Raw genomic sequence first — 12,687 nt, 5'->3', positions numbered from 1 at the left:
GGGGAACACGGGGGGGGGGGGATGGGACGGCAGCATGCCCTGTACCCACGCCCTCCCTACAGTTCATGCAGAGCACAGCATGGAAACACGACAGGGAAACGCACAGCTTCCAGAGCCGGGGCACCAAGTTCACTAAGCACCCCTGCTGCCAGGGTCTGTGCTAGACCACAGCACACAGCCCACAGCATCCTCCAAGGTCTAGTGACCAGAGCCAGGACACCCTCCATGAAGCCGGCTGTGGACTCAACCAAACACCAAAGGTCCTCAGGGGAAGTCATCACTGTGCTTTGTCTATGCCAGGGTGGTTCACTAAATACTGGACTTCATTGCAGTGTTCTTTGGGAAGCCTTCCACAGTATGGGGTGGGATGAAGGCTCCTGAAACTATCTTCTATTTATCGAAATTATGACACCATAATTTCGATAAATAGAAGATAACTTGGTCCTGTATTTCCTAATTCTGAATAATAAAACAACAAAGCTTGGTGGTTTTAACCAAGGAGTGTGGAACCCATGGCTAGCATCATGCTACACACTGGGGCTTCTTCACACAGAAAAGCCTTTGCTTCAAATGTAAAAGCCAGGATTAAAGGAACAGGCCTCCCAGTGCTATGGCATTGTGGTTCCTACCATTATATTTTCACTTCTGACACAGCTCTCCAAAGCAGCTTAAGAAACAAGGTAAGCGCCACACAATCGTGAATAAACACCAGAGTAGTGCATAGATAACAACAGCCACAACACCACTCTAATATTCCTGGGTTTGTAAAAACAAGGCAGGAATGAATTCAGTCTTCGAACTCAAGATCCCAGTTTCTGCTATGACTTAACACCTATACCTATTTCCCCATTTTTCTGTATATGGAACATTCAGCTGAGGGCCTAACATCCATAGGTCCACTGTCTATTTAGCATCGCAAAGAGAAAATAAAACTACCCCTTTTCCATCAATGTATACAGTAAAGGGAGAAGGTTCTAGTCAGTTTTGAAAGCATGCTTATATTATGTCTATGACATGATTCCTAAAGAGCCAATGACTCAAAAGATTTTCCTGGGGCTGGAAAGATGGGTCAGCAGTTAAGAGCACTAGCTGCTCTTGCAGAGGACCAGGGTTTGGTTCTCAGCACCAATATGGCAGCTAACAACTGTCTGTAACTTCAGTTCCAGGGGATCTAAAGCCACCTTCTGACCTCCACAGGTATTCATTGCATGACACGGGTGTACTTACATACATGCAGGCAATATACTCATACATGTAAAATTAAGATAATATTTTTTAAAAAGATTTTTCTGTTTGACATTAAATATCAAGCACACTAAAGATAGTCTCTCTGCTATAAAGATGAGGATATATCCTTTCAGGGTATTTGTCACACACAGTCCAAGATATCTTTAGAGATATATATTTTTAAATGATTCCTGAAGCACAAGACTAAATAATTTCTTAAAAGCTGAAATTTTAATAGATGCCAAGCATTTATTTACACTACAGCACACTCTTAGACTGCCAAATAATTTTATGCATCATATGACAACCTAAAAATTGCTAATTGATAGAAAATATAACAAGACAGGGAAAGGAAACAGTATAAAGTCTATGCTGCATTCAGATCTTTGCCAATGGCTCATAAGCCACAGTTTCTCTCCAGGACTAAAAGGCGTATAAGATCAGAAGAAAATATTATAATGATGTTCCTTTAGGAACAAAACCAGGAAAAATATTCTAGAGAAAAGTTAGTTCCTTATGATAAGAAATAATGATGTTCTTTTCAATCCAAGACAGCCAACTTACACACCAGTGAAGAACTGCTACTTTTCTGAGCAAAAGTGTGAGGTTACTTTACCAGGGGCAGCATCTTTTACCAATCATTAACCCTACTCTCTGAATAGAAAATTCATAGCTTCTTCAGTCCTTTAAGGCTTGTTAAAATATCCAAAGCTTCTATATGCTATATCTTCCAATACCTCTTAAGTGAGTAATGGTGTCTTTTATTATGCATCAAAGAAGGAAAAAAATGAATGAAGCCATATGAACTTAGGGCAACACAGCAGTAAATGGAACAAACACAAAACAAAGCCCTTGCATGTTCCCTGGATTCCTGGGGCCAGAAACAGCTGAAGAATACATCATACCCAGGTCAGACTTCAGGCTGCTGTAGTTTTTCTAACTACCAAGCTCTCCAGTACTTTCCTTAGAATCCTAAAAGACACACTTCATTCAAAGACCAAGGCCAAGGTAGGCAGATCTTTGTGAATTCAAGGCCAACCTGGTCTATGTAGTGAGTTCCAGGTCAGCTGGGGCTACAGGGAGACCCTATCTCAAAAGATGAAAAAAAAAAGGATTGGGAAACTACAGACAGACTCATACACAGGGCTAAAGCTTTGGGAACAAAACCAGGAAAAATGCCTGTACAGTCTATAGGTCTATAGGAACATCAAGTTATAATATTTTCTACCAAAGCTCAGCTCTTCTTAGGGCAAATACACCAAGGTCACTGGAGATTTATTTCCTCTGATACAATCTGGTACTTTAATGAAAATCTGTTTTAGTTTCGTCAGCAGTAACAGCTAGTCGTTTCTGTTTGCAGATAAGCAGATAAAGTAAATCAAAACTAACTAGAGAAAAAAAAATGAAAAATGCTTTTCGGGAATAAATTTAACAAGGGTTTGGGTTTGCTTTTAATTTCTTATGCTAAGGGAACCACAAAAGTTCACTAAACTGCAGTTTGGTCAGTTGATTCCAATTTATACCAAAGTTCAGCTTTATAAATTTGCATTTTGTTCACACCAAAACAAATTTCTATAGACTCCACATCCTAACAAATGTACAATGAAGAACAAAGTTTTGGGTGCAGGCTGAAATGAGTATTGTTTCATAAGTATAAAGCAAGCAAAGAGAGTCAGAGATACTCACTTCTGTAAATAAAGTCCTTAATTAAGCATTTGGGTCAGCTTTCTTTTTAATGATTTAGGGATTTTAAGGGATTATAAATATGCTGCAAGTGTAATTTTATTCACAAGGATTTATAAAAAAAGCCTCTGAAACAATCTTTAGAACAAAATAAAGTCATTTTATTTTGCATTTCCAGTTTTGTTTTTCTGCCAACTGTTAAATAAATACTAAATAAATCTTTAAAGGCCTAGGATCTATATTTAAAACTGACCATTTCTACTGTTATATAATAGAAAAGCATTCTAAACTGCAAGAAGATGTCAGGACACATTGTACTTTGTCCCTTAGAGGACAACGTTTCTCATTGTAAGGCATTAAATAAAACAAATACTTCAAAGAGAAAAATCATCTATTCAATATAATTATTTCCCAGGAGAGGCAGATGTGTTTGTTGTTGACAATGTCAATCAGTGGTTATTTGTTGATCATAAACAAGGTATAAAAAAGAGGGAGAAACTAAAACCAAGTTTTTCCTCATTAAATCTTCTAATCCTTGATTCATACATAATTCCTGAGAATATCTTACTAGCACCCAATACATTATTTAAAGAGAAAAAATAAACAACCATCAGCCACTCTCCAGATATAATACACATGTCCATTTGTGTTATGCACCACTTTGGCCTCACAGGATTAGATTAAATCATGAAGGTATGAACAAAACCTCCTCCAATGAGTAAGATGTGAACTCTTGAGCTCATTAAGCTTGCAGTCTAGGAAGTGAGGCACATCTAAATATGTGCTCTCCAGTGTGAGGTGATGAATGCTAGAGCAGGCCACAGAAGGCTAGCCCTATGCTGAGGTCCATTCTGTGTGCCTGGATTCACAGGATGAACTACTGCCTCGACACTTGATCTATGCTTACAATTAACCAGGACTCAAATGCTCCATCTACCCAAAAGGGACCGGATGTGCTCATTGGCTGACTGGAACCATCTGGGCAGAGATAAATGCTAATGACTGCACCCTAACACAGAGCCACATGTCCTGATTCATCTCTGCCTTATCTTCCTATCATTTGGGTCTTGAGCATTTGCCACATGGATAACAGAAATGTATTATTCAGCTTCCCTAGTTCTGAAACGGCAAATTACATCAGCAATCACTACGTAGTTTTTAAATCCCACAAAGCAGGTCTAGGTCTCTACACCAACAGAAAACCCAGAATCATATACCAAAACAACTTGTCTGAAAGCTCACTTCAATTACCCACTAAGCCAACCACTGTCTACAAACTTTAAAAATAACGATGACCCATAAGAAGTAATTTAACGGCTGTAAGAGCTGACAAAAGGGGGTGGGAAAGGGTTAGGAAAGAAAAAGAAGAGTGAAAGAGACCACTGAGAGGGCCAAGAAGTGGCTCAAAAAAGTTAAGGAAGTTCTGGAGAGGGGAAGCAGCTCAGTGGACAAAGTGCTTGCTATACAAGTATGAAGACCTGAGTTTGGACACCCCAACACTATACAAAAGGCCAGGTGTGGGGACATGTGCCTGTAACCCTAGTACTGGGCTCACTGGCCAGCTAGTCTAGCCAAAATGGCAAGTCCCAGGTTTAGTAAGACCCCCTCTCAGAGAATGAGAGTGATAGAGGAAGATACCTGATATTGACATGAGCATGCACAGGCAAGTTTGTACAGTTTCTAAAAGTATTAAAAGTCAGAACATTGATAAGCAACACCAATACTAACAAAACTCTTAAGCTTATGAATGTTTAACCTGGAAGTGAACACAGATCCTCAGACTCTGTTGCCTTTCCCTGAGCACCACTTCTTTTTTTTTGAGACAAGGTCTCTCTGTAGCCCCAGCTGGCATAGAACTTGCTATGCAGACCAGGCTGATCTTGTTTTTTTGTTTTTGTTTTGTTTTTTAAACAGCGTCCATTATGGAGCCCTGGCTGGCCTGGAACTCACTACATAGACCAGGCTTGTCTTGAATTCACTTGCCTCTGCTTCCCAGGTACAAAGGTATGTGCCACCATGCCCTACTATGGTTTGAGTCTTTAATGTCCCTCAAAATCTCAGGTATTGTTGAAAGCTTGGCCCCAGCTGATGGCACTATTGGGTGCTGATTCCACTACCATGGAATCTTTAGGAGGAAGGGCCTAGGAAGAAGGAAGTAAGCCTTTGGGGGTATGCCCTCAAAGGGGATAGTGGTGTGAGGGACTAAATCCCTGATAAGCAAACAGTATCACTAAGAAATAATAAATATGGCACACTTCCTGCTGCTTTTTGGTGTGAGACAAAGACCAGGCAGGCTCTTTCACCCACCAGCAGGATTCTTTTTCCAACTACTGGTCCAGAACAGTTTAAACAAGACCAAGGCCAGACCTGGACACACCTCACTTAGCTTGGGGCTGGCACCTATGAGCACTCTTTTCTTTGCTTAAGTTGATCAATCCAAAATTAGGGAGGGAGAATTTACAGGGACAGATTCTCAAAGGAAAATCTATAATTGGAATTCCACAATAAGCTCTATATGTTGCTGACTCTGGCACAGCCCCAGCAAGTCACCCCAACTCTCAGGGTTGACTCCAAGAGAATACAATTGCTGTCTCTTCTGTTCACTGATATAGGCATGCCTCCTAAGACAGTGTCTGGAACCCAAGTACTCAAAGAATGTGCTGTGTGTGTGAATTACTGCAATGCAAACTACAGTTCTAGTAACTGAAGTTTTAAAGTGGTAAGAAAGATCTTGAACAGACCTTGGAAAGCTGGGATGATCCTGAGGTGGACAATTCCATCACAATGCCTATATGCAAGAAGGCATGGAACAATGTGTACAGAAGAACAAATGCTGTTTGCATAGCAAACCTCAAGTGCTCGGACTGAAGACTGACCCTTTTAAGCACCAAAGCTATTTTTACATTAAACATTTTAGGTAGGAATTGTTTAGTGTTCCTTTTTGGAATGGTTATTAAAGAATATGTTTTATGGTGAGCATACATTACAGTGGCCATAGGCTACTGAGGCTGTAAACTAGGGAGCCAACTGGGGATCATCAGGCTGCTGAAGTGAGAGGGGGTTTCTCAGCTCTCTGTGACACACCCCACACTCCTGCCAGTCCATCTTAAGCAAATGGTGTACTGCCAGTGCGCTATCAAATGCTTGGTTTTGTTTTTTTTTCAAAGACCTTCTGTCAGTCTGGTGAAGCCTATGGAGCCTTCTCAAAATTATATTTTACAGTGTATAAAATAGCACACAAGGGAATACCAAAAAGAACTTAATTGTACTGAAAATAAATTATCCAATAATTCTGCACATTACATACATATTTAATAAGATCTAGTGGTGAGTCACATATAAGTTACTCAAAGTGATGATGTACATATAGCATTTTTGAAAAAATATAGACTCTGTACTGCTAATGAGTGACTCTAGGTGGGTCTCCAGAGACCTCAGAAGCTAATCATGTAATGAGAGGTTTAAAACTTGGTCCCATCCCCCACCTCTTAAATGGGGCAAAGTTGCAACCACGTTAATCACCAATGGTCAATTATTTAGCCAGCCATACCTTGTTAATTGAGTCTACATAAAAAATTCCCTCCAAAACAATGAGGTTCAGTGCTCTGGGTTTGGTGAACACAGGGAGGTGGCACATGCCAAAGGCATGGAAACACCAGGCACATCTCTACTCCACCATACCTTGCCCTGTGCATCACTTCCATTTAGACAATCTGAGATACGTCTTTGATAAATCAATACAAGAAAAGAATTGAGTTTTGTGAGCCATTCTCGCAAATTATTAAACCAAGAACAGGTGATGAGAACCCCTGATTTTACTGGCTTGAAGGGAGTCCTGAGACTTGCAACTGGCCTGAGGTGGGCCAGTCCAGTAGAACAGAGCCCTTACCTAGGTGGTCTGCTCTAACTACAGGGTGGTTAGTATCAGAACTGAATTGAATCTCTGATCAATTGGCTGGTGCCTGGAAAGTTGAAGAATTAGATGCTGGTGTGGGGGAAAAACCCAAACATTTTACATCAGAAGTATTAAGAGTAGGGTTTTGGGCAATGGCTCCATCTGCAAAGCACTCACCATGTAAGCATGAGGACCTGAGTTTGGATCTCCAGTACTTGTGTAAAAACTGGGCACGGCAGTGAGCCCCAGAGCTGGGCTAGGGAATATAAGGAGACAGGAGGGTTCCCAGAGCTCCCAGGCCAGCTAGTATGGCCAACTGGTGAGCTCCGGGTTCAGTGAAATAACTGTAGTACGGGACTGAAGAGATGGCTCAGTGTTAAGAGCACTGGCTGCTCTGATAGAGGACCCCAGTTCAGTTCCTAGCACCCACATGCATGGTGGCTAACAACCATCCATAACCCCAGTTCCAGGGGATCCAATGCCTTCTTCTGACCTCTGTGGGTGCACTTACATAAATACAGGTAATACACTCATTTCACATAAAATAAAAATAGTATTTAAAAAAGAAAACTGAAAGAACGGGGAGCAGGGTAGGGGACACAAACTGCAAGGTGGCTGATGAATCACAGAGCTGCCTTACATCAAGACAACTCAAAACTGGCTGGGACCAACATGGCTGACCAAAATGATCACTCCTTTGCTTCATTATAATGGCATCTGCATGTCATTAGCCTTACAAAACTGTCTGCTCCCATTATGTATCCTATTTATGACACATCCAGAAAAACTGCATGTAAGAACACAAGAGCCCTCCATTCCTAGCACTCCCCTGATCACCCTACCAACTTTCTCAAGAATAATGTCCCAATCCTTTGAAGTTGCGCATAAAATGAGCCATGCCATCATCACCTCTTAAGAGTGGGGGGGGGGGGCTTTTCTGAAGTGTTTCTTTTTTTACTTAATAAACTTATTAAATGCTTTATTCATAAACCCTTTACTTAATTCCAGCTTTGATCCCTACTGACTCATCCTGAAATTCTTTTGAGCAGCATAAGTCAAAACCCCAGCTGAACCTGGTAGAGGGCTCTGCGGAGAACAATGCTGGGTAGCATCTCCCACTGCCAGAGACACAAGTGTAGCCATTCACCTCCAGAGAGGGACAGAGAGAGAGGAAAAGTTCAAATCCATCCCTGCCATTCCAGTGTCAACACAAATCCAACTGAAAATGGGAGGCTATAGTCATCAAAGTCTCTGAAAAATAAAAAAGAAGATGGAATCCCTAAGAAGAGTAAGTTCCAAGCAAAACTCAGTCTATTAGTTAGAATAAGGGAACTGATTTCTGTATAATAGAAATTCTCAATACAAGCATATAATTCTTTCCAATGTTACAAGTACACAATTTAAGTCTGACGTAATTTGTCATCTAGGTAGTCCTGTGTAGGTAACTTACTCCAATACAGAAATCCACAAAAAAGTATTTCCAACTATCAACTTTGGATTATCTCTGACAACGGCAACCAGGTAAAGCACAGCAATAAGAATCTTTGGAATTTCACTTCAACAATCTGTTATGAATGTACGAATTCCAGTGGGGGGACTATGGGAGGGTGCCAAAGGGGAAGGGGGCATAAAAATGATTTTCTGATGAAACACACAAAAATTCAAGAAAAAATTTAAAAAAAAAAAACAAAAACAGAAAAGAAAGAAGAATCTGCTCCATCTGGGTTGTGGTTCACATGTGACAATCACTGAAGGCCAGCAGGCAAGTTCTCATTCTACAATGTTGTTCCATCACCTCCACCAGTGTCTGACTCTTCTGGATCCAGTTAACCGCCTCTGCTGTACTATTCCCACTAGGGCTGCTCCCCCAGCATCCCAAGGTACCTAATGTTACAGCTAGTCTTTCTCCCTGGACGCCAGATGCTGTTTGAATTATTTCCACAGACTCTGCAAACCTAAGTCAGGCGGCTGCCTCATGCACACACTCTTAACATATAAGGCGTATAAATGGCAGCTTTCTGTTTCCCTACTTCAGAAGTATAAAATGGATAATGTAACACTAATTCACCTCAATTTACATACATTTACATGAAACGCCTCCAGAGCAGGAGGAGCTTAAATTGAAAACAAGCAACAGGAAGGCTTCAGTTTCTAACTTTACCTAACGTGAGCCCAATAGTACACACAGCCTTGTGCACATCCTCAGAGGAAAAGCTGAATTTCTGTCATGGTGCTCTTCCCCACATCTAGGCTGAGTACATGACTTGCAACCAGAAAGACAGCTTTGACCAGGCAGTGGTAATAAAAGTCAAGGAACAATGATGAGGTCAAAAACCATTTAAAAGGAAAACGGGGGCAAGAACTATTAAGTGGACTGGATGCGAAGGAGAAAGAAGGCAGGGGCTGTGTTCTCATTTGTTTCTCCATTGCTGTGACAAAACACTGACCAAACACAACTTAAGGAGTAAAGAGTTTATTCGGTTTACATCTCCTGGGTCACAGTTCATCAGGGAGCCCAAGGTAGGAATTCAGAGCAGGAAACTGGAAGCAGGAGCTGGAAGCACAGGCCATGGAGGGCTTGCTCCTTTGGCCCTCACTCAACCTGCCTTCTTAAAGAACATAGGCCCACCTGCCCAGGGGTGGCACCACCCACAGTGGGCTGAGCCCGCCCCACAACACTCAGTAATCAAGAAGATGCCCCACAGTCATGGCCACTGGCCAGTCCAATGGAGGCAATCCCCCAATTGAGGCTCCCTCTACCCAGGTGGGTCAAATTGACACTAAAGCTATCCAGCACAGGCTGCACAGGGGTTAGAAGGCAGGGGCTGCACAGGGGTTAGAAGCAGAACCACTGGGAGGAAAAAACAGAAAACCCTTGAAATCGAACACAAGTTATAGCGTTCATATGAGATTTCATTTTTTAGGACATTATATTTCTGAAAAACAACCAAACAAATGAAAATTGTACAGATGGTGAAACCAAACTGTTGGGCAGTTCAGAATAAATCCCAGACAACTCCAGCATGCTGGCCAAAATGAGATAATTTTTACAAGTACTTGTAATAGCAGATGTGTATGAAAAGCTATTATTTCTTTTACTTATTCTCATCAAGAGATACAATTTCAAATTATTTTTTATTACTGCGTATGTGTGTAGGGGGGTACACACATGCCATGCTGTGCAAGTGGAGGCCAGAGGAGAACTTTGTGTAAGTGGTTCTCTCCTTCTACCCTTAGGTGGGTGCTGGGGATCAAACTGATGTCCTTTGACTCAGCCTTTACCTGCTGAAACATCCCACTAGCCCAAAAGAGGAAGATCTCAGTGGGCTACTTGTGGAAAGCACCAGGCAGCAGGAATACAGTTTCTTATTTACACTTGCTCCCATTTACACTTTTCCCCTCTGTAGTTTACACATGCTCTTATTATAACTTTTTGTTAACAGCCATGTGGGTGCTGGAAAGCTAACACCGGTCCTCTGCAAGAAAAGTCAGTGTTCTTGACTGCTGACCATCTCTCCATCCCCCTTAAAGGGCTTTTTTAAAAAAATTATTTATTTAATAACCACAAACTTAGAAGAAGCATTTCATTGCACCAGCATTGACATATTCAATAACAATTTTCTGAGCCAGGCTGCATCTCTTACAAAATTGGCTATACATTTTTAGGTTTACAGTTGAATTATTACAGTTATATAATATTGTACTCAGTATAGACCCTATAAGACAAAAAATTAAATGAGGTTTTAACCTTTAAAAATATCTCCATTTCATTATTAAAATACAGAGTTTCATGCAGACAACATCATTTTTAATGCAATTGACATTAAGATGATTGCACATGCGTTTCTAATCTCTATATATCTGATTATTACTAGTCACAGTCGGTTACTTTCAGAGCTCCTTGGCATCCGAGCATTGATATAAAGTCACCAGGTAGATGTCAAAGATAATGTTTTTCACATCTACTAACTATTAAGGAACAAATTTTTATGCTTTGAAGAATTATTTTTTTAATCATACTTTAAAAAATTTTTAATAACTACATAATTAGAAGCTTTTCACTACAGCTTTAACATATTCAGTAACACACTCCAGAGCAACAATACATCTCTTTCACAAATGGGTCCAAGCTTCTAGGTTCGCAGTTGAATTAATATAGTTATATATTATTGAACTCAGTATAAGCCCTGTAAGACATAAAATTGAGTGAGATTTTAACCTTTAAAAAAGATCCCCATTTCATTTTAGAATATATTGTTCCTTGCAGACTCATTGTTTTTGCTACTAACATTAAGATGTTGGCACATGCATCTCTAATCCATATGTATCTGATTATTACTAGTCATAATCGGTTGCACTTGGATCCTTGGTGCCTGTCTATAAACTCATCGGGCAGATTTCAGTGGTAATGTTTATCACCTCTACTAATTAGCATGATGTAAGTTTCCATGCTTCCTCCTCAAATATAATACATTTTTTAAATTTGTTGATTGTGTGTGTGTGTGTGTGTGTATGTGCATCACACAGAACATCCCAAACCATCTCATTCGACTATACACCCACTTCCCATATGGCACCCTCCCATAGCCTCCCTCTCCCCACTAGAGCCCTTATGCTCTGATATCCCTGCTACTGTCTGCTGTGTTGTCGGCACCCCCAGCCATTCCCCACTACTTGCCCTTCTGGTGAATCTAGTAAGCCTATCTAGAGGTCTTTGTTTTAGGAGGGTCAGCTGTTCCTCATCTAGCAGCAATCAGTTGTCAATATTCCTTTAGAGTTGTCAATACTCCTTTAGATAAGATTAGGGTCTGCTGTTCATTTTCCCAGTTCTATGCTGGGTTACTATTTGGGAGTCCCTGGCCAACAACTCAAAAGAAGTTATCTCCTATATGGCATTGTTTCTTGTTATGTAGCCTTTAGCTATGCGTATGGACTCTTAAAAAATTATATTGGACCCTTTATCTTTGGTTATACTTTCCTCTTGGGTGTTTAAGGCCATACAGTTGATCCGGATAAACCAATTTATTTTTACTCTTAAGATCGTTTGAGGATCTGTTCCTCAGGGATCACATGGGCTTGGGAGGAGACCCTGGCTCTTTTACCTTTGACTATCTGCCGCCTAGGTGAAGATAGTCAAAGGTCCTGCTCGACCATGGTTGGCTTCGCTTGGAAGCACGGAGGAAATGATTCCTCTGTGTTGACCCTCCTCTTTGTAGACTGGACACTGGTTCAAGTCCATCTGGTGGGGTCTCCTCGGCCTCCTTGATCAAGAGGACAGGTGACCCACCACAATTACAGGACAGTTTGAGAGATGCTCATAGTACCCTGGAACCAGTCGACCTAGGAGGGCAAGGAGCAAAAACTGTCCTTTATGGTCCTCTGACCAAATTATTATAGGCCTCAAAGTATGTCTCTTAAACACCAAAGGTTAGTTCCACCAATCTGGTACTTTTAATTACTGTGTGTCATGTAGACAAAAATCTTGGGCACAGACCAGTTGTTCTCAGATAAACCTTACCAAGGCATATATTTCTTGATCTGCTATGTCTAATTTGTCAGTAGGGTGTAGGAGTAATATGGTTCCCTCTGGTTTTCAACACTAGCTAGGCATTGTTTATCTCTTGCATTGTCTCTCCATCATGGTTTCCCCAATTAAGGTGTCCCCATTTTCTCCGTTTCTCCCTTAATAATACCCTTCTCCTATGGTCCTACCTCTCTTGAGCTCCTCCTTTCCCTTTATCCCCTAGGTTCCTTGTATACCCTTCCCTCCCCCCTCCCTTAAAATAACCCAATTTTTATCCATATCTCCCTTATTAAGGCCTGTTTCCAACTCTTCTCTTTCAGGTTCTTTCTTTTCCTTTACCTCCCTAGTTCCTTTCCAC

At 41.0% G+C, this 12,687-nt stretch overlaps 1 protein-coding gene across 1 annotated transcript in view; it reads right to left on the bottom strand.

Annotated features, from left to right (window-relative positions):
- Tbc1d1 (TBC1 domain family member 1) overlaps positions 1-12,687 on the bottom strand; it is a gene marked incomplete in the record, with an annotated part of 275,507 nt that overhangs the window by 153,862 nt on the left and 108,958 nt on the right.

Source organism: Nannospalax galili, unplaced genomic scaffold (genome assembly GCF_000622305.1).
Source record: "Nannospalax galili isolate Female #2095 unplaced genomic scaffold, S.galili_v1.0 scaffold236, whole genome shotgun sequence".
Taxonomy (NCBI): domain Eukaryota; kingdom Metazoa; phylum Chordata; class Mammalia; order Rodentia; family Spalacidae; genus Nannospalax; species Nannospalax galili.
Note: the sequence above shows the minus strand (reverse complement) of the source record. Positions and strands in the feature narration are given on the sequence as shown.